Here is a 20,530-nt window from a genome sequence, read left to right as displayed (position 1 = left end):
TAAACTACACAAACGTTTGTTAAATTCTTGGGTGGAATCACCAGGCTTACTGCATCGATTTACATTTTAGGATTGTTTTATAGATAATTGGTTCCTACTCTAGCTTCTAACCAATCAGAGTTCTTGATTTTATTACTCTCTCCCTACCTATTAATTTCCTTCAGCCAATGAACATTACTCCTTTTGTTTAAAAAACATTTATGCATTCTTTATTTTTAAGTAGGTCAAACAAACAAACTGTGACCTCACAATGGCCCAGGAAAACTAAATGTCATAGCAAAAAAGATCAACTTTTGTTAGTTTGCCTCACTTAAAACTGAGGAGTATCTAAATGTCTTTGAAACAAAGGGAATATTTATCGAACAATGTAATGTAAAATATAGTGATTTATATTTTAAAAGTAAAAAAAAAAAAAAATTATTGTTTTATCAAAAAGTAAATCTTTAACAAAGCAGAACTTATCAAGATAAGAAAAGCTCAACACTATCAAGGGTAAACAATATAAATACCATTGAGAAGGGATGTATTTATTTATATAGATAATATTAATATTTTGTTTTTGAAAATTACTGTTATGATTGGTTGGTGATTAATTCTAATGTAGAAATTGTAAAAAAGAGATGCCTTTCTATTCAATGATCCTTTGAGGGTCTGGCTTCTATTTTGAGAAACTATAAAATTGACATAGATTGTCAAAAAGTTTTATTTATACAAACGTAACATAGCTTTATAGTTGAAGCTTTAAAAAGCATTGAGGAGAGCAGTGACTGCTGGTCGATATGGGCTGGACACAGGCAATGGTTTGGTTCTCTGAGGTCTGACAATCAATTGGATCTGTGTGTCTCTTCAAGCAACATAGACCTTTAGGGTGCTTAGTTAAAGAATTATCTTCATTGGACTTGTGCTTTTATTTGGTCAGACAAGTCTTTCAGCTGCAAGACTGTTGTTCAGAAAATGAGTACCATTTGTAACTTCAAAAGAAAAAAAATCTCTTAATTTCTTTTTAAACTGGAATTTTGGTTTTATTTAGAGGGACCAGCACGGACTGAATCAAACAACACTTTGATCTTGCACAATGAATCAGACGATCACAGCCTGTGCAGTGGGTGCACACATATCTACATTAGAATTAATCACCAACCAATCATAACAGTAATTTATATATATATATATATATATATATATATATATATATATATATATATATATATATATATATATATATATATATAAAAAATAAAACTAACAAGTCCCTGACAAACTGAATGTTCGTAAAATAAAAAATTAAAATAAACAGTGGTAACACATGGTCGGTTGATCTACTGTTGATCTGACAATAATTTTTTTTTTTTTTAGAGTTATGTGTACATTGGGTGTACAACTTTTCTGTAAATGGTTAACAAGTGAAATAAAATTAAATTCACATTGAGACATGATGGTTTAGTGTCTTTTACATCTGGTTATCTCAAGGTACAACAAAAAAAAAACTACCTTCCTTTATGATTCAATTATCAGGAAGTTTTTGTTGTAAAAATAAAAAATATATATATAGTACTACTTTGAATATTAAACTAGAGTGAACTTTAAATACTATAATGTCAAGAGATTTATTTTCTAAGTTAGTATATTATCTATCTGGAAAAGAAATATGATTTAACTTATTTTCTTATATAATTTAGTGATACAAATTTATGAGTTAGTTTACAAAATTAAACAATCGTTAAAATGAGGGGAAGCAATCAAACATTTATTTTTTGCAGCTAGTTTTTTTTTTTTAAGTTCTTTGCACGAAATCATAAAATTCTTGCATGGAGCATCTACTTTAAGTTTCAATAGTAGTAGTTGCAATACCACCTTTTGTTTTGTAGTGAATTCGACTTTAAGCCTTTTAAACTTTTATGCCACATTAAATAAATAAATGAATATATTTTTTTTATGTTCTACGTTTGTGATGCATGTATCAAGAATAAGAATGTAACAGAACTCTCTTCATCTGGGATTGCGTTATCTTCGATTAGATCAAATGAGGAAAACGTTTTCTTAGGTTTTCAAGTGTACGATATCAAACTTTACAACGTTCGATAACTAAAACTTTTATTTGCATTCAGTAGAACAAAATGTTTTAAAATGTTTTACAGGAAATTTTATGCATTTATAAAAAAAATGTTTGCTATAAATAAATAAATACTCTGTGCCATAAATAAGAGAATGTAAAAACCTATTTCATAAAAAAAAAATGGTTGGATTGACAATTAAAGGTTAGAGGATATTTTTAGTAGAGGCAGAACAATGCAAAAGTGTGACGGATAGACTGAAACTGATGAAACTTAAGATATAATGGTGAAACCAGCTCTGCAATTTCACTTTTATTGATCCACTTCATGCGTGTATCATCATCATCATCATCGGCGGTCACTCGTGTCCGAGTAAGACTGTCCTCCGTTGTGGCTTCTGTGGGTCCTCAGGTGAGCATAGAGCCCAATCCTAGACTCAATTTTTCTTGTGCAATTTGGGCAGATAAAGGTAGTGGTGGTGGGGTGGGGTTGGGTGTGTCTGGTTGATAATCTGTCCTTTCTGTGCTTGCGTTTATCATCAGCAGCTTGATTTAGGTCACTACTATAAAGCGCAGCACCTTCGTGGACAACGCTCCTCCATGCCAACCTGCTCCCAGCCACGTCCTCCCATGTCTCAAGGTCCATGTGAAACCACTTTAGATTTACTTTGATGTTGTCCTTAAACCTCATCTTTTGGCCACCCTGGGCACGCTTTCCCTCAACAAGCTGAGAGTAGAAAATCTGTTTTGGGAGGCGGAGATCCGGCATTCGGACAACGTGTATACACACACAAACACACAGAGAATGGAACGATAAAATTGTCGTCATAGAAAAGATGACATGATTCCATTTCTATTTGATGAAAACCGGTTTTCTTTTTTTGTTGCAGACCATCTACTAGTTGGTCAGTTGTGTACAAATCCCAAGAGTTATAGGAGCCTTCTATCATGTCTGAAAGCAACACAATGATCAATGAGCAATATTGGAGATGCACCACTGTACAACTCATACTCTCTACAGATCCAAGTTATGACAATAGAATCATTGCCAGCACCCTCAAAATGCATCACTGGATTGCCACAAATAACAGAGTCATGCCCAGTAATGAAAACAAAGTTTCCAGCTACGGTTATGGTCTTTTGTGTGGTTTCAAGTGAGAGTCACTTCATGCCACCTCACATCTTTGAAGTCGGCTTGAAAGTCAACACCAAAGTATACCTGGATGTGCTGAAAAGTGTGATGATCACCTGGTGCAATCAGGTGGCCACTGGCAGACTCTGTGGATGGCATCAGGACTCGGCAAGGGCCCACAAGTCCAAAGAAACCCAGGCTTTTTTTTTGCTTTTTTTTTTTTTTTTTTTTTACAAGGTAGTCATCACTTATCAAGACCCGGAAGCCACTCGGGGACAAGGGTTATTGCACGTGCAGCAATCAATGGGATAGTATCATAGTAATTGTTAACTGACTTGATGTATGTGTTCCATTTCAGGTCAGGAGTAAAGGTCAAGCCCAGAAGCTTATTGGCGAATTGATAGAGAGTGTCTTACTTAAGAGGGCAGTCCATCAGGAATTTGTTTATGTTGGACTTGAAGACATCCAAGTTGTAGTCAAGTGGGAAACAGGCAAACGGAAGAGAGTTCCACAGGTGTGCACTTCTAAGAAAGAAGCTTTGTTCATGGAATCTACGTTTTGGTTTTGGCACAGATAAAGAGTGGGGAAAAGTTTTGACAATGGTTTCACCTAGACGGGTGTTTTTCATGAAAGATTGGCGAGGGAGGACCAGAGATTGCAGCTCAGATGAGCACTTGCCATGGAAGTAACAATAAGACAAAAACAGGCTCACAACATCTCTTCTGTGGGAGAGAGGTTGCAGGGAACCTGATGAACTGCCCCCTTAAGTGAACACTTCATTAAATCTCCATACTAACGTACTTTACTTGCAATAACCCTTATTCCTGAGTGGCTTCCGGGCCTTGACAAGTGGTGACCACCGTGTAAAAAAAAAAAAAAGGGAAGATAAAAGGGCATCCTCCACTAAGCCACGAAGTCTATTTTGTACTCTGTCAAGGCAGGATAGGCTGTTTTTAGCAGCTCCTGCCCAGATGTGGCAGCAGTACTCCATCCTTGGACGTACTTGGCTTTTATATAGATAGAGAATTGTATCAGTAGTGAGATATCTTCTGGAGTGGTAGAAGGATCCTACCATTTTTCCAGCGAACTTGGCAACTGACTTGATGTACATGTTCCATTTTAGATCAGGAGTAAAGGTCAAGCCCAGAAGCTTATCAAAACATTGAGCCTCCCCTAGACGAGAGCCATCCATTTCAATTGATGCTAGATGGGGATCAGAGCGTTGATGATGTAAAGATAGAAGCTTCGTTTTAGATGCATTAAAAGTAATTAGCCACCCCTTCCCCAACTGTACCATGCGCTCAAGATCAGAGGAGAGAGAATCAGAACTTTTCATTTACGGCCTTAGATGTGTTGCCATAGATGGTCATGTCATCAGCATAGATGTCAACGAATGATTTAAGTATGTGTTTTGGGAGATCATTAATGTAGATCAGGAAGAAAGTTGGGCCCAGGATAGCTTGGCTTCAGTAGGATTGCTACAACTTTGTACCCTTTTCTCACTGCCCCACTTCTCCCTCAACCTGAACACGCTGGACTACTTTGTTTGGTCATACATTGAGAACATCACCAACATGACCTCCCACAACACCAAATTATATATGCTATATTTCAGGATGTTTTACTATTGTCAGGCATGTGTTTGACTTTCAAATGTGCATGGTAAGTTTTATTATAGATGGTTCTATTTTCTGTGAACCTACTCCAACTACAATAAAACCTGCCATGCACATGTGAAAAATTGAACACATGCCTGACGAAAGGAAGATATCCCGAAATACAGCATCATGGACACACACCACCTGATAACTTAACGCAAGTAAAAACATCCCACATGTAAAATATTGTATAACAAAAAAATGTATATATGTATGGTTATACATACACATGAATTTGATCAATAAAAATGAAACTGCATAGCTGGTTCCACCATTATATCCTAAGCTGCGTCAGTTCGATGCTATCTGTCACACCTTTGCATTGTTCTGCCTTCTATAAACTTACGTTTCTACTTATATACACATTAAACAATGCTTCAAGCAAACTACTTTAACCTATGATAGCTTTAGTCTTGTGACAATACATTTCTTAAAAAATAATCCACATTTTTATTTTTACAAAATGAATAAGCTGATCTTTACCATTTATTATCTTTAATTAACAAATGCAAAAGTATAAAATATGCATAATTTTTTTTTTTTTCATTATTTGGTCACAAAAAAATGTCAATGAAGTTTATTTTTTATATATTTTCATAAAATAAATAAGATAGTGTCAATCTATTATTTAATCATATAATTAATGATTTAGAATTGCATATAAAAATATCTTACAAAATTCTCAATTTTTCCTCTTAGGTCAAATGCAATATTTAAATACTTAGAAATAGTTTGGATAAAAATTTATTTACATTTTATTTTTTTTTCTTTGCATTTAATATGGGACAAGCTGGTCTACCCATTTCAGCAATAAATGGACTTATCCAGAGACAATAAATACAGTTATGTTTAAACATGATGGCAGCGAATTGCACCATTCATTTGACGTTGGGTTGAGATCAGATCCTTGCTATTCAAGATTTCAATTTTGACAATCAGTTCAGCAGAAACTGGGTCATTTCAGTAGCCTTTTATCTGGTGGGCTGAGGCATTCATTTTGGGTAGTCTTAGGAGATTCACCCACCGTCGTTTAGGTGGAGCAAGTTTATTGCTTCCAACCAGAGGTGCCCTGACTGGGAATGCTGACGAGGCTGGAAATGTTTTCTCAATTATTAAATCATTTCTCTTTGATAGGTTCATAAGAGTAGTAGAAGCTCACAGTATTAATGCTAGAGTCCCTCAGGGTCCATCCTGGGCCCAATTCTCTTCCTGATCTACATTAATGATCTTCCAAATCACATCCTTACATCATTCGTAGACATTTATGTTTATGACACTACAATCTATGGTAGCACATCTAAGACCGTAAATGACCAAGTTCTCTCCGATTCTTTCTCATCTGATCTTGAGCATGTGGTACAATGAGAAAAGGAGTGGCTAGTTACTTTTAATGTATCTAAAACCAAGCTTTTATCTTTACATCATCAACACTCTGCTCCCCATCTGGCATCAATTGAAATGAATGGCTCTCGTCTTGGGGAGGCTTCATGTTTTAACAAGCTTCTGGACTTGACTTTTACTCCTGATCTGAAATGAAACACGTACATCAAATCTGTTGCCAAGGCCGCTGGAAAAATGGTGGGATCATTCTATTGATCCAGTAGATATCTCACTGCTGATGCAATTCTCTATCTATATAAGAGCCAGGTACGTCCAAGGATGGAGTACTGTTGCCACATCTGGGCAGAAGCTGCTAGAAAGGACTTATCCAGCCTTGATAGAGTTCAAAATAGACTTTGTAGCCTCGTAGATGTTCTTTTCTCTTCCCTGTAACATCTTTCTCACAGAAGAGATGTTGCAAATTTGTCTCTGCTTTATCGTTATTTTCATGGCAAGTGCTCGACTGAGCTTCAATCTATGCCCCCCCCCAAGCCAAACTTTCATAAGAAACACTCATCTAGCTGAAAACACTATCAATAATTCCCCCCACTCTTTATCTGTGCCTAAATTTAAGCATAGATTCCATGAACAACGCTTCTTTCTTAGAAGTCCACGCCTGTGAAACTGTCTTCTGTTTTCTTGCTTCCCAGCTGACTACAATATTGTTGTCTTCAAGTCCAAAGTAAACAAGTTCTTGATGAGCCGTTCCACTTAAGTTAACAAATTTACCGAATTTCCATTTCTAATGATTATTATATTGTCCAATTGACTACTACACACTCGAGTGATCTATGGGCCTTGATAAGTGGTGATACCTATGTAAAAAAAAAAATACCTTCAAATATACAAAAACCAATAGTACAAAGATTTTCACTCCAAAGAAAAAATGAGTAAAGAAAAGATAATAAAGGAGACAAAAAGAAAGTTGTTTTTTTTCATTTTCTGTTAATATTTTCATTCATTCCTTTGCCAGTCATCTTTCCGTATTCATTTGTGTTTGTTTCTCTAATGTGCAAACTGATTTACTCTTAGCTTTCATGCATCTGAAGACACAAACATGTATATATATATATATATATGTAATCATGGAAGCCTTTGTTTAGCTTAATTGCCATATATATTTTCATAACTTACTACCTCGCTCTATTCACATATTGAGCATTACTGAAGTAAACACTGAAAATTGATACATAAAATACATTTCCTGATAACATTTTATGTGGATACATGAAATAATACTACCAAAGGCCAATGACTCCTCACCAAAGCTTAAAAGAACCATCTTATGACAGTCAAGAAACTCTTCAAATAGGTCGTGAAGCCCAAGTTTTCTCAAGCAAAGCACATGAAGATGAGACAGTGGGGACGGAAAGAGAGAGGGAGGGAGACAGCGGGGACTAAGGTCACGAAGCAGACACCATAAAAAAATCATCAGAAAATCAACCACAATATCAAGGAACCAGTCCAAGAAAAGGCAATCCACCCAAACAGATGCAGTATACAGCAACAACACTCAAGAATTAGACAAACAATTTGAAAGGTTAACTTTTGATAACATTAAAATATTACCTATTACTCAGAGAGATGAAGCTTATGTATATGTGAACATAAAACTGCCAAACAGAAATGCCATGTACATATAATAATTCAGACTGGCATAACAGCACTTTCTACATTGTAGATATACAAGAGCCGGCAGTTCTAGGACTACCATCAATAGAACAGCTTAAACTAATTATCCTTCATTGCACAACCCAAAGAGATGCACCCCAAACTTCTGCAGTAACAGTAAATATTGGCCTAGCAACAAACACTTGTTCTACAACAATAACAACAACAAGCCTTGGGTCAACAGCAATCTCCCATGTCAACACCTCAACAACTTTTGGCACAACAACAGCAACAACAACAACAGCAAGCTTTAAACCAACAGCAGTTGAGCCTAACTGGGCTTGGTGCAAAAACAACAGTAATTTGCGCAAGTTGCACAAAAAAGACAACAAAGAATGCTAGCCCTACAGCAACTTTCTCCTATTGGCCAACATCAAGTTCTTTCTCAGAAACAGCAGTAGGATCCACTGGCCCAACACGTACTAGTTCAACAACAACAATAACAGCAAAAGCAACAATCAGCTCCAGTACAGCAGCAGACACTTGCACAGTAGTAGCCACAACAATCAACCACAACATTCCAAGTTCAGCTGAATTTTTAAACAACCACATTATGAAATCAAACATAATTGCAAAAGTTCCAAACCCAAGATTTCCCAACTTTGACCATATCCATGAACAACTAGAACATAGACAGGATATGCAGAAAATGTATTATGACAAAACAGCTCATGATTTACCAGAACTTGTCTCTGGACAATATGTATACTGGATAACCAAACTGGGAAATGGAAACCAGACAGTTCTGAGTAAAAGTGCAGAACCAAGACCATACATTCTTCAACTACCAGACAGACTTTCAAATAAGAGTGTATAGAAAATCCATCTCCAAACAGGTTCACTTCAATGATCACATCACCTCATCACAAACTGGATTCAATAACACAAACAACATCTCACACCAATTTTTTTTTTTTACACAGGCATCACCACATTATCAAGGCCAAGATGCCATTCAAGGATAAGGGTTAAAGAGTGTACAGTAGAAATTGGACAATATAGTAATCATTAGTAATTGACCCCAAAAGAGTCCACGCGCAACACAAGATATGACCGTGAAACACATAGGCCAAAAAGATTTAAGCAACAAATGTACTAACAAATATCTGAACTCACACTTGGACATGGGTTGACTTCTACCCTAATAAGCCATTAGTTCTACAATATGTCTTTACCACACCTCAATACAACAACCAAGCATCTTTATTTCACAATATCTTTAAAAGCCATCAATATATTATTACGATAGCGTGTGTTATTTTGTGCGTCACACTTACTCCTTTTTTTCTTCTGAGTGACTGTCATTTAATTATGACCTTCCATTTCTTGTAATAAATAATTTTACCAATTTTACCAAGAATTCTTCATAAGTTTTGGTTTCGATTATAGCTGAAGGAGCTCAAGTTTTATATATATATATATATATATATATATATATATATATATTTTTTTTTTTTTTTTCTTCAGAAGTTTTGGTTATGGCTTCGATTCAAGCTGATGCACCCAAGTCATATGGATATATTTTTTTATTTTTGAAATCACAACTTTATAATATATAAGAATCGATAGAAAATTGATTCTGTAATAATATATACGAAATCTGTATAAATTAAAATATCATATTTAAGCCTATTTTATGACCGGGCTATGCTGGGTGCCCCTGCTAGCTTAGATAAATACTTTTGCAGTTTTAACAAAAGAGCTACAATATCAGGGCGTCTCCATTTACACTGAACATCAACAGAATACCAACATATTACATATGAAAGAGTCCGCATTGGAATTTCAACAGGTTCCTCTAGTCTGAAATAAATTAAACATTTCTTTTACATGGAACTAGAATACCCATTCCAGGATGGGTAAAATCGTAGCCTTTGTAATATGTCATTAATATTCTTAATATACGACGACCATGGTAAAATCCCCCAAACAAAACAGTTTTGCACCATTTTATTATGAGGGCTTCAATTTTCTTTTTACTGCCTTTGCTGAAAACTAAATTTAACGAAATATAGCCCACATTTGAACTGCTGATGAATAGCAACTGCATTTCAAAATTTATAATGATCAGTTAATTAGTTCAGGAATTAATTCTATACATACAAATATATAAACATATACACATGGCTAAAATTCATAATGATCAGTTAATTAGTTCAGGAGTGAACAACTATATAAACCTATCTACCTTTATAAAGATTAATCGAATATATTACAGAAACAGATCTAAGTAGGATTGCCTAGATTACTATTCTCATCCTAAAACAATTTCACAAAAAAAAAAAACATAATCCAAGTAGTACAAATTCTTAATTCTCAACTAAAAAAATTTACGAAACAGAGATCCAATTCTCTTAAATATTTCATTAGATAAACCACAAAAATGCCTCTAAATTCCTTTGTCATTATTCTGTTGACCTGAGTGAAGTTAAGGATAGTAATCTCACGAGAAAACATTAATAAACTGTGTATTAAAACCTTAAGAAATACAGTAGAACCCCCAGGATACAGTGGCCCTATGATACGTTTTTTTTCCAGGTTACAATGTAGAAAACAATGCTTTTACAGTCCCTGGTTACGGTATTTTCCCCACCTGACGGTGTTATTAATGTTATTTGATTATATACATGTGTATTATATACTGTGTTGTATTTTGTTACTAATTTTTAATGCTGTATCCCGGCGTTCTACTGTATAATTTTTTTTGTCTCATTCAAAATAGTCTCATTTATTTTGGTCAAAGAAAAAAAAAGAATCTTTTTTACATATATACAAGGGAACCACCGTTTATCAAGGCTCCCAAAACACTCAAGGATAAGGCTTAATGAGTGTCAGGGGGTAGGTGAGATAAACCGTAATGATGAGTAGTTATGGGAATTGGATAGAATTTTATTATTTAAGAGGACGACTCGGTAAAAATTTGTTTACATTGAACTTGAAAGCAACACTGTAGTAATCAACTGGAAAACAGCATTATGGTTTGGAATTCCGCAAGCGGTCAGTTCTAGGAAAGAAACTTTGTTCATGGAATTTGTGTTTAGTTGTAGGCATGGATAGTGAGCAAGGGAATTGTTGACAGTGGTTGTAGCTAGACGAGTGTTTTGTGAATGGTTTGGAGGAGGGAGACCATCGATTGAAGCTCAGCCAAGCACTCGCCACGAAAATAACGATAGAGCAGAGATAGATTCGCAAGGTCTCTTCTGTGAGGAGGAGGTTGGTTTGGTTGTTTTTGTTTTATGGCATATCAACCTTTTTCAGGTTATTTAATGCCGAATCTAGTTATTTTGAGGAACGATTTTTAATGGGGTATATTTGTTTTTTAAGTCGGATTCTATTTAACCCATAGTTGGGACCCTAACAGGTACTACCACTCCGGGTCAGAGTGGACCTGGGAGCAATGGCAATTAAAGGGTGGCTCCAGCCCCCACCCCCCAAGGCCCGCAAGCTGGGGCCTCACCATCGGATATAGTTTTAGGTCATATCCATGACCGAGGAGGAGGTTGTAAAGAGAAGAAAAGGACATTGTCTACTAGATTTTAGAGTTGATTTTAGACCATGTCAAGGCAGGAAAGGATGCTACTGTTCAGATGTGACAACAGTACTCCATTTTAGGACGGATTAGACTCTTATACAGGTAGTGGATTGCGTTGAGAGTGAGGTATCTTATATCTTAATAAAATTGTGTAAAACTTCACGCACGTCTGTATATCTAGAAGTGCCCCTACATGACTTACTTTTTAATTTACTATTAATTATTTATTTTATTTTTACTTCTTTTAATTACATTTTCACTCCAAACAAGGCACATTGCCACTTTGATGTAGGGGGCTACTATCAGGGACATAAGCTACAGGGGTACTATGTGGGGAGTTGGGCAGCAAGATGTCAGTTCACGTTACACTTGAACTTCTGCATGTCAGTACAGTTGGGGAAGCAGGAGCCTGGAAGGGAATTCCAAAGTCTAGCGATTCTGGAGAAGAAACTACTGGAGTAGAAGGCTCTCTTACATCTAGGAATCTCAACTGTGAAGGGGTAGGATTTAGCTGCTTGTCAGGTTTGTTGAGGGTATTTACGTCGAGGGGGTACAAGTGCTTGCAGTTCGTTGGAGCATTATTAATTGAAAATAAAAATGTAATAGTGTAAAGTACTAACTTTTAACAAATCCTATTTAAAAAAATAATAATTATGAAATCCAATCCACCACAATGCATGTCGGCTTCTTCAGAAACAAGTCAAATATTTTAATTTTTAGTTAAAAATAAATGGGAGGAGTACTTTGTGACCTTCTAAAATTTGAAATGAACTGGCAATATTTCATTTGTCAAATAGAAAATCATTTTGGGCTTTATAATTCTTAGCAAATCTTCATGCATCAAAAGATTGAAAATTTTGCAAGTTAAATACATCTAATAATTATATGGAGATTAAAATTACATTGCCTTAACAAAATTATTGATTTATAAGTTTGGTTCAATTCATAACTTAATAACCGGTACATATGCAGAATACAAACTGTGCTGAAATAAAAACGTTATTATTTAGAAAGCCATTCTAATAATAAGGGGGAAGGAGTTTTGTAAATATTCTTGTACTATGACCAAAAATTTAAGAAACAAAAAATACATAAAACTGAATTTAACTTGCACCTCCCTGCTACCTCTTTCTCACAGAAGATACTATGAGCCTATCTCTGCTCTATCGTTATTTTCATGGTAGGTGGTGACTGAGCTTCACTAGATCCCACCCTCCGTAAAACATTCACGGCAAATACTTGGCTAGCTACAACCATTGTCTGCAATTTCCCTTACTCTATATCTGTGCCTAAAATTAAACGAAAATATGAGCAAAGCCTTTTTCCCCAGAACTGTTTGTCTATAACACAATACCACGGAACTGCTTCCCAACTGACTAAAACACAGTCGCTTTCAAGTTCAGCGTAAACAAGTTCTTGTTGAGCTGTCCTCTTAAATAATTAATTTGGACCCAATTTCCATCATGGTTATTTTACTTGACACTCTTATCCTTGACTGACTTCCTGGCCTTGATAAGCGATAACTATATAAAAAAAAATCTAAAATATAGCACGGTCTGTATTCTGTATAAGTACCTCATGACCAAACGATGCAATAATACTTAAATGTAACTTTCAAACTTATTAAAAGAAAAAAAAAAAATTGGTAATATGACGTTAAAAAAAAAATGAAACCAAGCAACGCCGAATAGGTAAAACAAGATGTTCAAAAATCAAACCAAATAGCAAAAAAAATGCTGTTCATTGAATCTTTTACAACAAGTTCGAAAACTTACCTCCATGATATATGGTAAAATCCTATGTACGAATGGAGCTAATATTTTTCATATGGAATACAGAAAATTTTATAAAATTCAAAGCACACTTCAAAATAAGACATGAAGTTTTTTTGGGTTTTTTTTTCAAATTAAATTTGTCCGGAACGTTTTATGGCTAAATGAAGTCTATATGGTAAATATAAGTCACAGAAACCAGACAGCTGTAAAGAACGAACACATTTTCACCTGCAATCTTCATGGTGTTGAGACAGGTGAATAATATTGATACTTATGACCACTTTCATATAGTCATATGATAGAGATATAAAAACTATCTGCTTATCTAGTTGTGTAACCGTGTGAGTCAGAATATAATGAGGTTTGTAATAATAAATAAAAAAACAAAGGTGGAAGGGAGAGGGTAGAAAAATAATGAACTGTTTATTTTTTGAAAAGAAATTTGTCAGAAATGGTCATGAAATTCTACAAGTGGTCTTATTTTGTCCCCCAGCCACAAAAAAAAAAAAAATTGAATAAAATAATAAAACAAAACCTTAAAGAAAATTAATTCAATTTTTTTAAGTATATATATATATATATATATATATATATATTTTTTTTTTTTTTTCACATAAATCTGATTTGCATAAAATGTCAATAGTTTCATAAAAGACAATTGCCTTTTATTGTTTTATCAATTATATAAAACATTTCACTTGAATACTTAGTGATCTAGAACTATAGTGGAACATCTGTGACAGTTGCTTTTATATATATATATATATATATATATATATATATATATATATATATATATATATATATATATATATACAAGAATCAATAATGAAAGCGATACAACTTGTTCTGCTATTGCTTTAGGGTATCTCTGCATAGAAAATAAAGTTTACTTTGTTCAAACCTGTCGGTATGTTTCGTACACGAATAATATGAACAGGGGTTTAAAATAAAAAAATATCAACAAAAAACTTGGTTCGTTTTGATGTTACACGTAAAATAACTGATCGTGGATGTATCATAAAAAAACAGATATGTGAGTATATTATTTGAATTCATTTAGAATATTAATATTTATTACTAACGGAGATTTGGTATCTGTCTGAAGCCGAAACTATACCATATTTTTAATACTCAATTCAGGTGTGTATGGGTGTGTGTGGGGGGGGTAGTGTAGTATCTGTTATTTTCATTCAAGGTGCTTGACATAGCTCCAATCTATGGTTCCTCTTTGTAAGATATCCACAGCAAGAACTTGTCTTACTACCATAACAGAAAAAGACATTTTTCTTTTGCCATATGTCTAGCATCAAGCCAAATTTCCATGAACAGAGTTTCGTTCCAAGGGCTTTCCATCTGTGGAACACATTATCATGAGACTACTTCCCTACAGACTACCATGATGTCAACTTGTCATAAACTGTTCCCATAAGTAATTAAAGTTTGTTCATTCCCTTCATAATTTTCAATCCTCTTACAATATTCTTTATCATTCAACTGGCAATCTATTCATCACTCAAAGGAATTGGTAAGGTTAGTCTTTATATCTATTGGCTTTAGAACTAAATAGGAAATTGGTCAAGATGTATAGTTCGCATGGTTGAGAAATGCATATTAATCAACATTTAGAAAATAATTTACATAAAAAGTTGGTATTTGCTCCGTTCCATCATCATCACTTTAACATTTGTTTTACATGCTGACATGCATTGAACGGCCTTTAGAAATTGACTTCCAGATCAACCTATCTCTGTCCAACCTTTTTATCCCTCTTTCTCTCAAAACTATACTTATTACTTTCTTCCATGTTTTCCTTGGTCTTCTCAAAATCAACAGAGATTAGACTATTCCTGTAATGATCCGGTCCCTGTTGATTTTGCGATTGGAGTTTAGTTCTGTTCGATTCTAGGAGGTCTATCCTCCCAAGCCTTGCCTCCTCTTTTTGAGAAAATGTTATTGCATTGCTAATCAGCTGAGGTGTCCCTACCAGGGAATGTTGACAGATCTGCTCAGGCACTTTTTGCACGTCAGAGCGACCCACCTCGAAGGCGCTGACTTCTCAATCCCACTTTCCGATCCCGGTGTCTAAATTCTTGCAGGGGGAAAGAACTAACCACCATCCCTTCAACTGTTCTACATCTAACCCAAGCATTCATCTATTCTTTCCATGTGACCAAACCAAAGTTTCTTATTCTGAACACATCTCCCTGTATCGTCCAGATTTAATCTTTCTCTGAAATCATCAGATCTAAGCTCGTCTTTAACATTCACGTTATACGTCTATTGTATTATCCTCATATTATTTCTCTCCATGCAATACATATCCTTAACTCTCACTAACAAGGTTTTACTTCTACAGATCAAATTTCATACACATGCCTGACAGACTTTTCCCTTACTTGATAGTTGTAACGCCCTGCTGGATTAGTAATGGCAGAAGTTCCCTGAACTTACTTCACCCACATTTAACTCTTACAATTACACCAGCTTATCGCTCTGCTCTAAGGTATCATAAGTTAACAAAATTTCTGTACAACCTCAATAGTTTTGTCATCACAATGTACTTTTTCTACATCTGAGTTCTTATCCATCTCCATTGTCATACACTTCTTGCACAAAAATTGTTTATTATATTTCTATCTATCTACTGTTATATAAAAGTCACTATGTGTGTGAGTTTCTCATGTGTTCCAAAATGGCCGAGCCTATCTTTTGCAAATTGCACACAAAATTAATTTACATACCTGGCAGTGTTCTTAGATATGCTTTGTACAGAAATTAATCAGATAAGAATCGAAAAAATCTGATCTTAAAAATAGTCTTTCTTCTTATAGATACAAAGGGAAGAATTTTTACAGGGGAATATTTTACATTACACCACCCAAAGGAAATAATTTTTTGGTGCAACAAAATATTCCCCTTCAAAAATTCTGTTTTTATCTGTAAGAAAAGAAAGACTATTTTCAAGATTGTCAAGCCCAAATATCAGCTGATGTGATATTGTAAACAAACACAGGCAGAATTTGACGAAGAACATTATTATTATTTTTTTTTTATTGTTTTTTACGAATTAGTCCACCAGGCAAATTATTCCTTGTAATATATGATATTTAAAAGGGGATTGATTCTATAATAATATATATGCAATCTGCATAAATTAAAATATTAAGTTTAAGCGGCAGCCAGCTAGTTATATATAATATACATATTGGTCTCATTTGGCCAGCCTTCTCAAAAAAGAATAAGCTGTTTTATCATTGGACATAAAAACTTGGCTCTTATATCAGGAGTGGACATTAAATTTTCTAGGAGGTGACAATGGCTAAGTGGCTAATGACACGGACTGACAACCTGGGTGTGCTAAATTCGAATTCAACAGGATGGGCAGAGAGTGTCAGTTGGTTTCTTCTGATGGCCTGTTTGTGTTTAGTTTGAAAAAATGTTTATCCCGTTTGTTATTCGGTGAAAAAAATAAAATCAATCCACAAACTCTGAACGAGATGCATGTCATTGTAACTTCAAAATAAAATACTGTTGCTTGTTTTAAACTTGAGCTGTAATCTTATTTAGAAAAGAAACCCCTTTGTTACAGCACTGACTGAGACGACATAATTGAGACCAATGTCAAAATCAAGCATTTAATTCAGAATAAAAACACAAATGTATGATGCATTGGAAACACGTGAAGCAAGTTCAACTTAGTTGTAGTTATGAACGATCATGAACCTAATGAAGAAGGCTGGAGTCCATAGCAACTTAAAATGTTGACTATAACAATTATGAGGATCATAGTTTGATATTATATAAATTTCACCTGTCTGTTTAAATGTATGTATGTATGTATGTATGTATGTATGTATGTATGTCTGCCTAAAACTTTTGACAGAGGCATTTTCACAAGATCAGTATCATTTTGAAGCTTGACCCTTTGGACGACAACTATCGAAAAATTGGCTAAAAACAATAATTCCTTCACCCTTAACTGGGTACTTTTCTACAAGAAGGAGTCGCTTTTTTCATCGATATTTTTGAAAGTCATTCCCTCTTTTCAATTGACTAGCCTTAATTTAAATCTTCGCCACTTCCGGTTTGGTGATGGACGCAGCAGTAAAGATGTCACTTTTTTTTTCACATTCTTTTTCTCCTTTGCGGTATGGGTTCGAGCCTGCCTGCCTACTACCACTTTTCTTTTTTTTTTGGGGGGGGGCTCAACACACACCTCCAAACACCCAGGCAATGCCGGGCATCTAGGCTAGTTATTCATAATTATAAAAACATATTTACAAATTCAATCAGCAGAATGTCATTCAGAGTTTGCAGATTAAATTAATTTTATTTTTTTCACCAAATAACAAACTTGCAAAACAGGATAAAAAAATTTCCAACTAAACACAGACAAACCATCAGTTTACAACTCAAAAACATCCATTTTACATGCTGGCATGTGTTGTACAGCTTTTAGAAATTAATTTTTAAACTAATTTATCTCTGGCCAGGTCTTTATGTATTCTTCTTTTTCTCAAGACCATCCTTATCAATTCCTTCTTTGTTTTCAGTGTTTTTTTCCTTTCCAACTGACCTTTCTACCTTAGCTGTTCTACATCCACTAATCCCAAAACTCATTCCTACTTTCAATGTGACCATACCAACAAAGTCTCTCGTTTTGCATACATCTCTCCTACATTGTCAAGATATAATCTTTAAGTTTATCAGATGTCAGCCTATCTTTACGACACACATACATTCATCATTTGTGTATTAGTTTTCTTGATGAAAAACATTTAATCATCACCCTTTCTAGTTTTAAAAAAGCAAAAGAATACTTGTTTAAAACATTTGTTTTAGATGGTGATTGATTATTTGTATTATTCCAACTACTATTCGCATCTTGGTTGTTATAGTAACAACATTTCGGTTGGTATATTTGGTGCTATCAGATCAGGCTGTCTGAAGATATTCACTTCCTGATCTAAAATGCACCAAACATTGATATTGTTTTTTTTTCCCTTTCTCATATCAAAACTCGATTATGTTCTGCAAAGTTAAAAACAAAAATAACAATTTCCCTCTACAAAATAACCAAACCAAACCAAACACCATTTGAAGATATAAAGAACTTGACGCATAAAAACTTTTCCCAAAATTACTGGGTTCAGCATTAAATAAACCAAAAAGGGTTGATATGCCATAAAATAAAACAATCAAACCAAATCAGCCGATATAACCACCAACCATTTTTAGATGAATATTTTCAAAGCCTAGATGGAATTTCAAACTTAACCTTTTGACCTATATGATTATATTGTTCTGGTTTTCTTTTTTTTTCATTTTTTTGTCATCACACACAAGAATAATAGTCCAAATAATCTAAATACAAATTGTAAATATTTGATGGCAATTATTTAGTTTTGGAGTTAACTGTGATTGTTCATCAACTTTATGACCTCACATAATGTTAGCAATATTAATTTTTCAGTTTTACAATTTCCTTTTTTTTTTATAACTTTATAACAGATTATTTTATAAACAAAACTATGCAACCAGAAATCACATATTTTGGCTAGTATATTACTGTCCTCATCAAAAATTAAGGTAATCTCTGGGAGGATGTATCATGGCAACAGAACAGACACTATACTCACCCCCTAAATAGGCAGTAATGCCTGGGAGGATGGTATTATGACAAAAAATTATGATAAAGTAGAAAAAGACTAGCATGGTCTCTTCTGTGAGAAAGATGCTGTAGGAAAAAGAGACCACCCTCTCCACCAGTAAATTTTGAAGTCGATTTTGAAAGTGTTCTCTGGAGCACTGTTATGAGAGGGCATTTTCCTTATAAAAAGTGCTATGCCATTCCATTTTCCTTATAAAAAGTTATGACATTCCATTTTCCTTATAAAAAGTGCTATGCCATTCCATTTTCCTTATAAAAAGTTATGACATTCCATTTTCCTTATAAAAAGTGCTATGACATTCCATTTTCCTTATAAAAAGTTATGACATTCCATTTTCCTTATAAAAAGTGCTATGCCATTCCATTTTCCTTATAAAAAGTTATGACATTCCATTTTCCTTATAAAAAGTGCTATGACATTCCATTTTCCTTATAAAAAGTTATGACATTCCATTTTCCTTATAAAAAGTTATGACATTCCATTTTCCTTATAAAAAGTTATGACATTCCATTTTCCTTATAAAAAGTTATGACATTCCATTCCATTTTCCTTATAAAAAGTTATGACATTCCATTTTCCTTATAAAAAGTGCTATGCCATTCCATTTTCCTTATAAAAAGTGCTATGCCATTCCATTTTCCTTATAAAAAGTGCTATGCCATTCCATTTTCCTTATAAAAAGTGCTATGCCATTCCATTTTCCTTATAAAAAGTTATGACATTCCATTTTCCTTATAAAAAGTTATGACATTCCATTTTCCTTATAAAAAGTTATGACATTCCATTTTCCTTATAAAAAGTTATGACATTCCATTTTCCTTATAAAAAGTGCTATGCCATTCCATTTTCCTTATAAAAAGTGCTATGCCATTCCATTTTCCTTATAAAAAGTTATGACATTCCATTTTCCTTATAAAAAGTTATGACATTCCATTTTCCTTATAAAAAGTGCTATGCCATTCCATTTTCCTTATAAAAAGTTATGACATTCCATTTTCCTTATAAAAAGTTATGACATTCCATTTTCCTTATAAAAAGTTATGACATTCCATTTTCCTTATAAAAAGTTATGACATTCCATTTTCCTTATAAAAAGTGCTATGCCATTCCATTTTCCTTATAAAAAGCTATGCCATTCCATTTTCCTTATAAAAAGTGCAATGACATTCCATTTTCCTTATAAAAATGAATAGAATATTAAAACATTCTATTTAAAACGTTTTTGAAAAGAATAAGAATAATTAAGAAAATTCCATGCAGAAACATATATAAGGATGCTGCACTAGCAACCACATTAGTTGCTGACTTGCTGTTTAGAACTCCGATAATGTTTCTAGGATGATAATTCAGCCGAAAGAAACTCCTTAATAGCCAGTCACCTCATCATTTGAAGAAACTGGAATTCTGATAAATAAAAGGATTTCTGTATATTTTCTCACTGACCAAAGAACTATATTTTGATATTCTTATTAAAACATTTAATTTGAAGTTAGTAGTTCTTATCTCCCTTTTACCATCAATGCTATTTTTTTATTTTAACTGAGTTTTATTAGTTTTTTTTTTTCTTTTAATTTGTTGTTCATATCCATGAACAGACATGTAACAAGCATCCTCATGTGGCAACGGTACTCCATCTTAGAATGTATGTGATTAT

General features: G+C 33.9%; 1 protein-coding gene across 1 annotated transcript in view; it reads right to left on the bottom strand.

Moving 5' to 3' along the window:
• LOC145259782 (magnesium transporter NIPA2-like) overlaps nt 1-20,530 on the bottom strand; it is a 67,465-nt gene that overhangs the window by 20,852 nt on the left and 26,083 nt on the right. The window lies entirely within an intron of this gene.

Source organism: Euprymna scolopes, chromosome 3 (genome assembly GCF_053919585.1).
Source record: "Euprymna scolopes isolate OS-2025 chromosome 3, ASM5391958v1, whole genome shotgun sequence".
Taxonomy (NCBI): Eukaryota; Metazoa; Mollusca; class Cephalopoda; order Sepiida; family Sepiolidae; genus Euprymna; species Euprymna scolopes.
This window is presented reverse-complemented; position numbering and strand designations above follow the sequence as displayed.